We start from the raw sequence: 13,413 nt of genomic DNA, 5'->3' as shown, positions 1-13,413 counted from the left end.
AGAAAGAAAGAAAGAAAGAAAGAAAGAAAGAAAGAAAGAAAGAAAGGAAGGAAGGAAGGAAGGAAGGAAGGAAGGAAGGAAGGAAGGAAGGAAGGAAGGAAGGAAGGAAGGAAGGAAGGAAGGAAAATAAAATGAGGAATCTCAGTATTCCAGGTGACATCACTGAGTCACTGAATCAGACCAACCCTGAAGCCTGCCCTACCACTTGCATTAGATAATAAGTGTCCTTAGTCCATTTTCTGCTACTATAACTGAGTACTACTGACTGGGTAATTTATTTAAAAAGAAGTTGTCCAAGCACGGTTGCTCATGCCTGTAATCTCAGTACTTTTGAAGGCTTGAGGTGGGAGGACTGCTTAAGCCCAGGAGTTTGAGACCAGCCTGACCAATGTAGTGAGACCCCATTTCTACAAAATATCTTGTAAATAGTTGGGCACTGTGGCATACACCTGTGGTCCCAGTTACTCAGGAGCCTGAGATGGGAGAATCACTTGAGCCCAGAATGTTGAGGCTGCAGAAAGCCATGTTCACAGCACTGCATTGTAGCCTGGATGACAGAACAAGACCTTGTCTAAATAAATAAATAACAAGTTTATTTAGCTCACAATTCTGGAGAGTCCAAAGTCACAATTATGAAGTCCAAAAGCACAGCACCAGCATCTGGTGAGGGCCTTCTTGCCACATCATAAAATGGCGGAAGACATCACATGGCAAGAGGGAAAGTCCATGCATGTCAAGTCAGATCTCTCTTCCTCTTATAAAGCCATCAGTCTCATCATGGGGGTCCTACCCTGACAGCCTTATCTAATTCTATACTCCTCCCAAAAGGCTTACCTCCAATCAACCTATGAATTTTGAGATTAACTTTCCAACACATGAAATTTGGCAGACACATTCAAATCATAGCATTAGTTAAGTCCGTTTGAGTTGGGGTTTGTGTTGCTTACAACTGAACACATCCTAATACAGAAAGGAAAGGGTATTCATTCTAGGCAAGAAAAGCAGTGAAAGTAAAGGTAGAGAGTAATGAAACAGCGTGACCCCTAGAGGAGCTGTGGATGATTCAGTATGTGGAGCACAAACGCTGCAAGGAATGACGCTGAAGTTGCAGGCAGAAGTCAGTATGTGAGCTAAACATGCTAAATCACACTGATTTTATTCTATAGGGAGTGGGGGAAGATGGGAATTTAGAAGGCAGGGCTTCAATGCAATGACTTGCTTCAATTTTTATTTTTAGACAGATCACTGAAGGATTAGAAATGGGTGAGAAATGACTGAGATATGGGTTAGATCAGCAAAGAAATCGTGAAAATCTAAAAGACATTGAGAGTAGGAATAAAGAAAGGGGACAAATATAAGAGACAGAGATTTCAGGAGGCTAAATCCACATGGCAAAGTCATGTATCAAAAGTGAGGAGTGGAGTAGAAGAGGAGTCAGGACTCTTGCCCACCTGCCTAGCTGGGGTTCCTGGCAGTCTGTGGCATCACTTGCTGAAATAGGGACTACAGATGGAGTTCCATTTTTGACATGTGGAGTTTCAGGGGCCGTGGGATGTGCAAGGGTTGCTTGGCAGGTACAATAATGTCCCACATGGTACTGTTAAACTTTTAAAATCAATTGCCAACATTTTATGGTTAAATTTTCCATAAAAATGTAATTTACCCCTTCTCTTGAAAAATCAGAAGATGTGACAGCATTGGTTCAATATTCCCACATGGCAAATTTAAATGCTGCATGTGTTCTTCTATTCACCACAATCATCCCTCCTTACTATCCAGCTATTATCCATCCTACTCTATCTGGTCCCCTTAGATCTGAATTTGCAGTACCTCTGATGTATGCAATTGATGTGCTAGAACTAAGCATCATCCCCTGAATCAAGTTCCCATCACTCACATATACCTTACTTCCCTAGGTGCATTTCTAGAAGCATGTGGAGCTCCTGCCACCAGCCTACCAACACCAAAATTTCTGGTCACCATGCCACCAACAGGCCACAGTTCCCTTCTTCTATAGTTAGGCTTGCTGCTACAACTCTGTCCCAAAAGGAGTCTCCAGTTTCCAGGTCTCTCATGCCTTTAATATCTGAGCCTTAATCTCATATTTTTCTCTTCTTTTTTCTATTTTTCATCTTCCTACTTCTAATAAAAGAAGAGTAGGTCTATATTAGATGAGGAAAGGAAGAGTCAGAAACAGAGCAGCCTGCACAAGGCCAACCAGGCTAACGTGGGGGTAGCTAAAGGTTGCACCCCTTCCAAGTACCTGTGTGCACACAGGGTTGCCTGGCACCCTAACTGAAACTGTGACGGAGGCAGTTATGTCACGCTTCTACTTTCTTTTCTTAGGCCCTGTTGTCTAGCACTCCCACCAGCCCCTGTGGGCCTCCCACACGCACACTCAAGGCACGTGCTCACATACACAGTCCCCTCCTACTGGCAAAAACCTTCCATCCACCAAAACCTCCTTCCCTTCTCCAAAATAACCTCTTCTCTCCCCAACAATATTGCCAAGTATTTTTCTTTTTCTTTTATTTTTCCTTTCCTTTTCTTGTTTTACACCTTCAGCTGCACTAAACATCTGTAGGAATAAATTTTACTTATACGGCTTTACTAAACATGTATGGGAATACATTTTACTCATACAGGAGTTGAACTTGAAAATTCAATAATTTGAATTAAGGAGTGAAATTGAACCCCACTGTCCTAGTATGTATGAACTGCTATAATAGGATACCATAGACTGGGTGGCTCAAGCAACAAACATTTATTTCTCCCAGTTCTGGAGCTAGGAAATCCAAGATCAAGGCACCAGCAAATCCGGTGTCTGTTGAAGGCCAAGTACCTCGTTCACAGCCAGCCAACTTTTCACTGTGTCCTCATATGATAGAAAGGGAAGGGCATTCTCTGAGGTCTCTTTTGTAAGGCGCTAATCCCATTCATAAAGGCTCCACCCTCGCAACTTCATTACCTCCCCCAAGTCCCTGCCACCTAATATCATCACAGTGGGGATTAGGATTGCAACACAGGAATTCTGAGGAAGCCACACGAATGAATTTGGGGGTACATTCAGTCCATGGTACCTGCTAAAAATTTCAGCATCATGAGAGAGAAACATGAATTATTAAGATAATTACTAAGAAGTATACATGGATTGGAGGACCTACCTACAGTCAAATGCATTTCTGAGCAGCCACTGAACAATTTAAGAAGCTGCTCTCAGTCTTTGATCTCATGCCCAAGTTACACCAAGAGCAAAACAACTGAATTCTCGAGCACTAATCCTTGGTTATCTGCACACCAAAGCCTGCTGTGTACTTTTTGCCTGAAAGCATGTTGTTCTCATTAGCAGTTATATCCAGATCAGGCCGACTCATGAACACTAAGGAAACAGAAGCTCTTCATTTCTCTTGCTTTGAATTACTGCTTCCTCTCTTGGCTCTGAGAATTATAAATGAATGTTATACAAGAAAATGCATCTTCTGCCCATTGGCCACATTTGTGCTTATGTTTAGAACAACCCCATCTTCTTTCCTCTATTACCAACAGTATCTTATGAGTCTAGATAATTTTTTTTTTTTTTTTGAGACAGAGTCTTACTCTGTCACTCAGGCTGGAGTGCAGTGGCACGATCTCAGCTCACTGCAACCTCCACCTCCTGGGTTCAAGCGATTCTCCTGCCTCAGCCTCCTGAGTAGCTGGGGTCACAGACATGTGCCATCACGCCTGGCTAATTTTCGTATTTTTAGTAGAGACAGGGTTTCACCATGTTGGTCAGGCTGGTCTCGAACTCCTGACCTCGTGATCCACCTGCCTCGGCCTCCCAAAGTACTGGGATTACAGGCATGAGCCCCCGTGTCCAGCCGAGTCTTAGATAACTTTTAAAAGAGCATTGCTAACAGGATTAGTGGTGGTAATTATGTTTTGGTGATGGTAATAGTGCTATAATTTCATTTAATTAGCAACAATATGAAAACAACATTAAAGAAGACATGTTAAAATAACAATAAAATTGAAAGCCCACCACCTTCACACATTTTTCATATGGCTTCATTAAGAGTGTCCATATTAAATATATTATTTTATATTCCTATCCAATATGATAATGATAAGCAAAACATCTGTACCTGGTGACGGATGGTGGAGTGGGCAGGTGGGTGTGTGTTATGGGTGAGGTGGCCATCATTCACACCAAGTCTTTTTTTTAAATATTTTAATTCATACTTAATTTATTTTAACTTTTTTTTTCTTAAATTGAGACAGAGTCTGGCTCTGTCACCCAGGCTGAAGTTCAGTGGCACTATCTCAGCTCACAGCAACCTCTGCCTCCCGTGTTCAAGCAATTCTCGTGCCTCAGCCTCCTGAGTAGCTGGGATTACAGGTGCCCACCACCATGCCCACCTAATTTTTGTGTTTTTAGTAGAGATGGGGTTTCACCATGTTAGCCAGGCTGGTCTCCAGCTCCTGATCTCAGGTAATCCGTCCGCCTCAGCCTCCCAAAGTGCTGGGATTACAGGTGTGAACCACCACGCCTGGTCATACTTAATTTATTTAATAGCGTTTATTATTTATTTATTTATTTTTAGGGATGGAGTCTTACTCTGTTGCCCAGGCTGGAGTTCACTGATGCAATCATAGCTCACTGCAGTCTCAAATTCCTGGGCTCAAGCCACCCTCCTGCCTCAGCCAAAAGAGTAGCTGGGACTACAGATGTACACCACAATGCCGGGCTCCACCAAGTCTAAATTAAGCTTATTAATTGATCAATACAATATTAATATCTATTGGCTGCTAACACTCATGGATATTCAATTAATTAGCAACTTAAAATACCATCCTTCTAGATTCTAAACAGAGAATATAACATTTAACTCTTTGCTTCCCAACTCTCATGGAAAGCTGAGGTTTGAGAAACAGCACTCATGTAGAATTGCATGAATGCCCTAATTCAAGTATCTATTTCACTCCACAGCAAGCAAGTCCCTGGGTGTGCTGGCTAACTTGGCCCTTTTTGTTTGTTTACTTTTTTCTTTTTGAACTTTTTTTTTTCCTTTGGCCCTTATTTTTTGACTGCAATCAGCCATGTCAAGCTCTTCATGTACCTCAGGCAATGTTATCATGTATCTTCATGTACCTCAGGTGATGCTATCAGAATTGACATGCTATCATGTCAAATCTCAAAATGAGAAGTATAAATAAAGATGTGAAAATGTGTATCACCTGAAAACTCACCAAAGAAATGTAAGCAACAGTGAGGTGACTATGTTTGTTTACCAGATTAGCAGTGATTTCCTTTTAACTGATAATGAATACATTGCTAGGCAATCACAAGTGGTGTGGTCTGGCTGGAGTGTCAAGCATGACAGGGATAGCAAGAGGTAGGGACCTGATTCATTCACACATGTATTCAACAAATGTTTATTAAGATCCTACTGTGTGCCAGGCACTGGAATAGAAGGTAAAGATACAATGGTGAGCAAAAACACAAACGGTTCCTGCTCTTGTGGAGATACAGTCTAGTGGGGTAGATAGCTATTAATCAATAATCACACTAATTAATCTAAGTTGGGCGTTCTGCTCCAGGGACCACTAGGTGTCCTCATATCCACTCACTCTATCTACAATAACAGAGTTCCAGGTACACAGCTATGCACAAGGCAGCTAAAATAAAGGCTACTTTTCTGAGCCTCCCTTACGGCTAAGTATAGCCACGTGACCAAGTTCGTTCATTTGTTCATTCTCTTTCTTTCTCCTTTTCTTTTTCTTTTCCTTCCTTCCTTCCTCTTCCTTTCTCTTTCTCTTTCTCTCTCTCTCTCTCTCTTTCTCTTTCTTTCTTTCTCTCCTTCCTTCACATGGACCACTTCACGAATTTGCATGTCATCCTTGCGCTGGGGCCTTAGCTAACCTCTGTATGGTTCCAATTTTAGTATATGTGCTACAGAAGCAAGCACACGACCAAGTTCTGATCAGTAAAAAGTGAGTAAAAGTAATGAGTGCAATTCCTGGGTCATGCTTTTATAAAGAGCAGCTGTTTCCTTCCTTTTCTCTTTCTTCCTTCCACTGGCTGGAATGTGGATGTGGCAGAGCATTCTCCCAAAGCAAGCTAGGGAGCCCAACAAGGCAGAAGGATCCTGGGTTCCCAACATCGGAGCCTCCAGATAAGTCCTGGGCTGCTTAGGCCCACACCAGATTTACAAAAATTACCTGGGCACAAAAACTACCTGGGCATGGTGGCAGATGCCTATAATCCCAGCTACTCTGGAGGCTGAGACAGGAGAATTGCTTGAACCTGGGAGGAGGAGGTTTCAGTGAGCCAAGACTGTGCCACTGTACTCCAGCCTAGGCAACAAGAGTGAAACTCTGTCTCAAAAAAAAAAAAAAAAAAAGGACTAAACGAAGGCCACTGTGGCTTAGAACCTAGAGTAAGAATGTATTAAAATAATGGTGGGAGCTGATGCCAGGCTCCAAGGACTTGAAGGCCATATCAGAGATGTGAGTCTTCATTCTAAGACCAGGTGGGCTTGCGTCCAAGGAGTTCGAGACCAGCCTGAGCAACATAGGAAGACCCTCACCCAAAAGAAAAGTTAGCTGTGTGGTGGTATGTACCTGTGGTCCCAAATACTCAGGAGGCTGAGGTGGGAGGATTGTTTGAGCCACGAAAGTCAAAGCTGCAGTGCGCTGTGAGCTGTGATTATGCCACTGCACTCCAGCCAGGGGAGACAGAATGAGATCTTGTCTCATTAAAAAGAAAAAAAAAAAGCAGTGGGAAATGGTTAAAATATTTTAAGCAGGGTAATGATATTATCAGATTTGTGTTTCAGATACATTGCTCTAGTTGGGATTACGGTTAGGATTATGGTTTGGATAATACCGTAGCAGTCTAGAAAGAAATTCACAAGCACGTGAGGAGGTAAGTATTATTAACTGTATTTTAGAGATGTGAAAACTCTGGCTTTAGGCACACAATTAGTGGCTGAGCCAGGACACAAAGCCAGGTCAGAGAGTGTTCTACCAGCATTGCCATAATTTATTTACCAGTCCCCTGGCATGGCACTGGGGTAGCAGAATAGCTTTTCTCTTGTATCTTGTGCACAAAGATTGTATTACTGGGCACGATGCTTTACCCAACTTTCAAAGTAGACAGCCAACTTGACCTGCTAAGATATTCTTCCTCTTCTACCCTGATTCTGGTGGAGAAATGCTCCTGAACCCTCTGCCTCCACGCTTACCCATAAGTTGTGGGGACAGAAGCATAGTGTGAGAAACAGACTCCACCACACCTTCTTGGCTGTGCAAAGAAGTCAGATGATGTTTGAGTCTGTGCTATTGTGCCAGAAAGTGTATTAAGGAAGAAATAGTCCCTCTAGTGCAGAAAACAGGCTCTTCCATGAATTCAGGACCAAATCTTTTCATATAGAAAATCCATGTAGAATGAGTGGGTCAGGGCCGGGCGCTGTGGCTCACACCTGTAATCCCAGCGCTTTGGGAGGCTGAGGCAGGCAGATCACTTGAGACCAGGCTGGCCAACATGGTGAAACCCCGTCTCAACTAAAAATACAAAAATTACCTGGGTGTGGTGCTGTGCGCCTCTAATCCCAGATACTCAGGAGGCTGAGGAAGGAGAATGGCTTGAACCCAGGAAATGGAGGTTGCAATGAGCCAAGATCATGCCTCTGCACTCCAGCCTGGGTGACAGAGCGAGACTCAGTCTCAAAAAAAAAAGAATGAGAATGAGAATGAGTGGGTCAGTAAAAATGTCTACTTTCCCCAAAAAGCCATAAAAGATAAGTTCTAATTTAGAAAAACATGCATGTAGGAAAGAGAAGGGGGATTGCTGGAAGAGAAGGTGAAGGATTATGAAGATCGATCCATAGTTTACCCTTCACAATTAGCAGAGGGTGTGTTATTTAAGAATAGCCTTTGTTTCTTAGTATAGCTCTCTCGGTCTTTGTTATTGATCATACGCCACCAAAAAAACAAGTTCAGAATGACTTTGGTGTTTATTGTTAATATCAGAAAATGTTCATGTATCCTGTCTGGGATTTTCTTGTGTGGGGGGTGTGCATATTTATATTCTGTTTTGGAAAAAACACAGAAGAGTACTTTTTGGTATGCAGAATTTTCTTCTTCAACTTACACTGCCTTACTAACTTGAAAAATGTGTTCCTAATAAATAGCAAGATTTTTGGTAGGTGTGCTCTTAAGGTTTTGCTATCCACATTCAGTAACCATTAAATTACCAGTTCTGGGAGTTGTCAAATATTGACTGAGAAGGTGTTGCAAAGGTCTTTGTGAACACTTGACTGTCAGATTCTTGGTCACTTAGTTGTTCTGGGCATCTTCTTTTTTTTTTTTTTTTTTTCTCAGAAGGAGTCTCACTGTGTCACCCAGGCCTGAGTGCAGTGGCACAATCTCAGCTCACTGCAACCTCCACCTCCTGGATTTAAGTGATTCTTGTGCCTCAGCCTCCCAAGTAGCTGGGACTACAGGTGCATGCTACCATACCCAACTAATTTTTGTATTTTTAGTAGAGACGGGGTTTCACTGTGTTGTCCAGGCTTGTCTCAAACTCCTAACCTCAGGTGATCCACCTGCCTTGACCTCTGAAAGTGCTGGGATTTCAGGCACGAGCCACTGTGCCCAGCCTAGTTCTGGACATCTTCCATTCACCCCTCCAGATGCTCTCTACCCTTCTGCACTGTCCTCTGTGCTCTGGGAAGCTGACCCGTATAGACTAGATCAGCTGGCTCCCTTGTCTTCTGGTTCCAGTGGGTCCAGCAATGGGGAGCCCAGCAGGAGATCTGAGGGTGTAGCAGTGCGATCCCTCCCTGTAGGGTTACTTCCAGCTGGTCTAGTTACATAAAGGAGGTGAAGGGGGGTGGTATTCACTTTTTGCTACTCTCAGGCCCCCTCTGTCTCCTGGTTCTCCCACCCTTGACCCTTTAGACTTCGAGCAATAATGGGGCCCCACTGCTACTACTAATACTGGGGGACTGCACTATTCATGGTTTCCTACACCTTGTCCACAGCTCTGTAAACATTCCCTTTATTAAACTCTCCTTAAGTAACCCCAGTTTAAATGTGTCTTCTGTTTCTTCAAGGACTCTGACTGACACAGTAATAATACCTTACAGCTAAAAGCTTTTACAGTGTCTCGTTAATGTATTCAGACTTGGATAACATTTTTTGGATTTTTTAAACAGTAGACCTAGAACCTTAAAATGCGTCAGGGTTTGATTCCTAAATCTGTTTGCTGTCAAGTAGAACTGAATAGTGCCTTTGTTTTTGTCATTGGCATTTATTGTAGCCTTTGTGTTTTTATTTTCATCCGTTGTTCCCTGTATGGTTTTTATATTTATGTCATGTTAAGGCATGAAACAGCTTTTTCCCATTGATTATTGCTTGGTTCATTTTTTATCCTCTCTAATATCTGGACTGACAAGCCTGTGAATGCCCTGAAGACAGGAACCGAGTGTTTTTCTGTTTGTATCCTCTGCATGAAGCACAGGAGAGGCATTTTGAATGAATGGAGAATATCATCTATTCTGGATTTCAGTTATTAGGGAGCAAAGATTATCAGACAGTGCTCTGCCCACCTGGGCACCACCCAGTCATGCTCTGAAGCCCCAGCAATGGCTGACAGGAATTTTATACATTCTCACAGCTTAACCACAGAGGTTGTATAATGTGAGCCAAAAATTAAAGATGAACCCAAACCTACTTTCCATTTCGAAGTAAAGTTTCGTTCATAGAGAATAAGGGATTCATAGGAATGTAAAAGAAATCCTTCAACTTGACAACCCACTGACAAGGCAGCTAAAATGTAGGAGACAGAAACCATTTTTCTTTTTTGCATTGAAAGTAGGTTAATGTGGTTAATTCATGAATGTTTAAATGGGATAATTTGCTCAGAGAAAAAAAATTCTTCATCTTTGAATTTTTGAAGGAGAAAAGAATGAAAAGGTAATGTGAGTCTGTGAGCCCTTCAGCTTCCAAAGGTCCCTCACCACCATCTCCATTTGCTTTGCCCTCTTCTCATGCTCTGATCAGCTCTAATTTTTTCTTACCCTACCAACATCTTGATGTTTATCTAATTTTTGACTCACATTATACAGCCTCTCTGGCTAAGTTGTAAGAACATATTACATACATTGGGATGGGTACAGTGGCTCACAGTTATAATCCCAGCTTTGGGAGGCCAAGGCAAAAGGATTGCCTGAGCTCAGGAATTCAAGACCAGCCTGGGCAACTTATCAAGACTCCATTTCTACAAAATAATTTTTTTTTAATTAGCTGTACATGGTGGTGCGTGCCTGTAGTCTCAGCTACTTAGGAGGCTAAGGCAGAAGAATTGCTTGAGCCTAGAGTTGGAGGTTGCAGTGAGATATAATTGTGCTACTGCACTCCAGCCTGGGTGACAGTGAGATCTTATAAAAAAAAAAGAAAAAGAAATAAATTTTTCTTAATGTACAAAAGAAAATAACATACATGTTTCCACCTTGCTTACTAAGTGTTGCTTACCTTTCTCATGTTTGCTCTGGCACTGGCCATTGTTTTAAACTTTACAATGCTGCTCTGGCTTGGTGGCTTATGCTTATAATCCCAGCACTTTAGGAGGCTGAGGCAGGAGGATCCCTTTAGCCCACGAGTTTGAGACCAGCCTGGGCAACCTCCCAACTACTTGGAGGGCTGAGACGGGAAGATCACTTGAGCCTGGGAGGTCGAGGCTGCAATGAGCCATGATGGCACCATTGCATTTCAGCCTAGGCAACAGCCAGACCATGTCTCAAAGATAAAAATGAAACAATATTAGAATGCTAAAACTTTTACTTTTAATTTTATATGCCTAAGTATCCTCTTTTAGTTAATTAGGCATTCATTAATTTTTATCATCTATGATAGATGATGAAAGAGTTCATTTATATCATTAATTTTTTTAAGTTAATTTATATTAAGATCTTCATAGTATTGTTTATATTTTCAACCAGTGTATGTAATCCAAGTATCCAACAATAAGCAGATATGCCAACTGAAGCAGATAAGGCCAATTAAAAAATGACAAATATACATGTGTCAACCTCCTTGGCAACTAATATGAGCAAATTCCAGTCAACCTCAACCTGGAAAAAGTGCTGGGATTACAGGCATGAGCCTCTGTGCCCAGCAGCAGTCTCAAATTCTGTTAGTTTGACTAGAAAGGTACACAGTAATGCATACATGCCTTTGTTGTTTTTAATTAACTTAAAAATGTTTATTTTTAGCTAATTTATTGGGGGAATCCACCCCCAATATTTCAATGTAGGTTCTTTCTATTTTCCATAAGTGTCGGCCAACTTATTCTAACTATTTTATTTATTATACTGAAACAGTTTGTGCCTTCAGTCTCTTGCCTCGGCACCTAGGTAATCTTTCGCCCACAATCCTATTTGGCCAGCTGAGAAATAAAGAGAAAGAGTACGAAGAGAGGAATTTTACAGCTGGGCCTCCAGGGGTAACATCACATATCAGCAGGACCGTGATGCGCACCTGAGCTGAAAAACCAGCAAGTTTTCTTAAGGATTTCAAAAAAAGAGGGGGTGCAAGAACAGGGAGTAGTCACAAGATCACATGCTTCAAAGGGCAAAAAGGAGAACAAAGATCACATGCTTCTGAGGAAACAGGACAAAAGGCAAAACAGAACTACTGATAAGGGTCTATGTTCAGCTGTGCACATATTGTCTTAATAAACATCTTAAACAACAGAAAACAGGGTTCAAGAGCAAAAACCGGTCTGACCTCATATTTACCAGGGCAGAGTTTTTTCCCCACCCTAATAAGTCTGAGGGTACTGCAGGAGACCAGGGCGTATTTCAGTCCTTATCTCAACCGCATAAGACAGGCACTCCCAGAGTGGCCGTTTATAGACCTCCCCCCAGGAATGCATTCCTTTCCCAGGGTCTTAATTATTAACATTCCTTACTAGGAAAACAATTTAGTGATATCTTCCCTACTTGCACGTCCATTTGTAGGCTCTCTGCAAGAAGAAAAATATGGCTATATTCTGCCCAACCCCCCAGGCAGTCAGACCTTATGGTTGTCTTCCTTTGTTCCCTGAAAATCACTGTTATTCTGTTCTTTTTCAAGGTGCACTGATTTCATATTGTTCAAACACACATGTTTTGCAATCAATTTCTACAGTTAACACAATAGTGGTTCTGAGGTGATGTACATTCTCAGCCTATGAATATAACAGGATTACGAGATTAAAGACAGGCACAAGAAATTATAAAAGTATTAATTTTGGGAATTGACAAATGTCCATATTAAAATGAAATCTTCACAATTTATTTTCAGAGATTGAAGTAAAGACAGGCATAAGAAATTATAAAAGTATTATTTGGGAACTGATATATGTCCATATTAAAATGAAATCTTCACAATTTTTATTCCTCTGCCTCAGCTCCAGCTGATCTCTCCGTTCGGGGTCCCTGACTTCCTGCAACACTAATTTTAAATAAATATTTAAATAATCTCAGATTCATAATAGTTTCAAATTTATAGAAAAGTTGCAAGAAGGCAGGTGGATCATGAGGTCAGGAGATCGAGACCATCCTGGCTAACACAGTGAAACCCCATCTCTACTAAAAATACAAAAAATTAGCCAGGCGTGGTAGCACATGCCTGTAGTCTCAGCTACTTGGGAGGCTGAGGCAGAAGAATCACTTGAACCCAGGAGGCGGAGGTTGCAGTGAGCTGAGATCATGCTACTGCACTCCAGCCTGGGTGGCAGAGCGAGATTCCATCAAAAAAAAAAAACAAAAACAAAAACCAGACACATAGAGTAATGGAACAGAATAGAAAACCCAGAAATAAATTCACACATCTACAGTGAACTGATTTTTGACAAGGCAACCAAGAACATACATGGGGAAAGAACAGTCTCTTCAATAAATGGTGCTGGGAAAACTGGATATCCATAAGCAGAAGAATGAAACTAGACCTCTATCTCTCATTATGTACACAAATCAAATCAAAATAGATTAAAGACAAATCTAAGACCTCATACTATGAAACTACGACAAGAAAACATTGAAGAAACTCTCCAGGACACTGGTCTAGGCAAAGATCTCTTGAGTAATACCCCACAAGCACAGGCAACCAAACCAAAAATGGACAAATAGGATTGTGGGCAAAAGATTACCTAGGTGCCAAGGCAAGAGACTGAAGGCACAAACTGTTTCAGTATAATAAAGAAAATAGTTAGAATAAGAATAGTTATGATACAAATTAGATATAGAGATGATCATGGACATTATCAATCATTAGCTTTTAATATTACTCTTTATTGCATTACTAATATAACCTAGGAATAATTGGCAGGTTGAGTACTGAAGAGATGTTGTGAGAAGTGACCTAGAAGCCAAGAGGTGAGCCCTC

At 41.5% G+C, this 13,413-nt stretch overlaps 1 non-coding gene across 1 annotated transcript; it reads right to left on the bottom strand.

Moving 5' to 3' along the window:
- Nucleotides 1-5,843: 5,843 nt before the first annotated feature.
- Nucleotides 5,844-5,948, bottom strand: LOC112630840. Its single transcript, XR_003120973.1, has one exon. It is a non-coding gene; the product is annotated as a U6 spliceosomal RNA (small nuclear RNA).
- Between the last annotated feature and the right edge of the window lie 7,465 nt (nt 5,949-13,413).

The sequence above is a fragment of the Theropithecus gelada genome, chromosome 8 (assembly GCF_003255815.1).
Source record: "Theropithecus gelada isolate Dixy chromosome 8, Tgel_1.0, whole genome shotgun sequence".
In the NCBI taxonomy this organism is placed as follows: Eukaryota; Metazoa; Chordata; class Mammalia; order Primates; family Cercopithecidae; genus Theropithecus; species Theropithecus gelada.
This window is presented reverse-complemented; position numbering and strand designations above follow the sequence as displayed.